This window comes from Nannospalax galili, unplaced genomic scaffold (genome assembly GCF_000622305.1).
Source record: "Nannospalax galili isolate Female #2095 unplaced genomic scaffold, S.galili_v1.0 scaffold726, whole genome shotgun sequence".
NCBI classification, from domain to species: Eukaryota; Metazoa; Chordata; class Mammalia; order Rodentia; family Spalacidae; genus Nannospalax; species Nannospalax galili.
Window position 1 is genome coordinate 1,636,545 of NW_008355253.1, and position 1,338 is coordinate 1,637,882.

The window sequence follows — 1,338 nt, forward strand, 5'->3', positions numbered from 1 at the left end:
TTCCTTCCTTCACATGGAATACAATTCATTCAGCCTCTGTCCTAGAAACAAGTTGATTCTTGGTAGAGCTTAATGACATTGGATACTGAACTCTCTAATATCATTCATCTATCCCCAGTAACAAAGGAGATGACATAGATGTTCCTTAGAAAGAGACAGTGTAGAAAATTACAAGAGAAAGTTCTTCCCTTTAATAGATCATTAAGAAGGTGTAACACAATTAAAATAAGAGCCTTTTTTCAAATCAGCTTGGATACTCAAATTAGCAAGAATATCCATGTCCAAAAAAATGTAGAGAGAATAATTGATTGAGTCACAGTCTTATATGACTTGAATGTGAATGTCCCCAACATGCTCCTATGTTTAAACACCTAGTACCCAGCTAATGGCACTATTTTGAATATTACAGAACCTGTATGACCTCATGGGAGGAAGTGAGTCACTGGGGACAAGTCTTGAAGCTTCATACTCTGGCCTCACTTTCTAGTTGTTTTCTGCTTCTTGACTATGGATGCAATGTGACCATCTGTCTCATGACCCTGTTATCATGTCTTCCATATCATTATGGACAATATCCATTTAATTTAAAGCCCAAATAATTTTTTTCTTAAGTTGAAGAAAAGTAATATACAATCTTAAAATTAAAAGAAAGTCAGTCCACACACAGGGAATAATAACAATAAAAATCCTATTTGATGACCAACTAGGAATTAATATGAATGTCTCTTTGATTTGATGTTCAGGTTTGTTGTATCCCATGCAATGAATTGGAGATGACAAAGAGAGACAGTAGTGAAAGTAGATTTATTAAAAGGAAGAGTAAAGACATAGAATACACTACACAAAATGGGAACAGGCTTAGACTCAAGAGCTACTAAAGACCTATTTCCTTTTTAGGGTTCTTCTAGTGACGATGAAGTGTACATCTCTAGAGATGGGAATGTGGTGAATCCTTATCCTGATTGATAGATAAGCTGTTATGTAACTTTAGACAGATTTTTGCATGCAGTGCTATACATCCCATATTTTAAATTTATGTATGTCATGTTGTAAGAAACATTAAACAACAGTCTTTTAAACCCTACAAAATTTGGACTTGGTTTATGAAAATGAATTCTTATCTTTTAATTCCACGACATCCTGTAAGACTTTAGTTTAAGGAAGTGCTCTGCTTCATTTCTGAATCTGATGAGTTGGGGAAGTGGAGGTCTCCCTTTGTCCATAGTATTTTAAATCAGCCAACCCGAAAAGACTGTAAGACCAGACTCCATTAAATGGGGAAATGGCACACTAGTCTTGTGCTAGGGATAAAAGACAACTGCATTTCTGGGCCTTGTG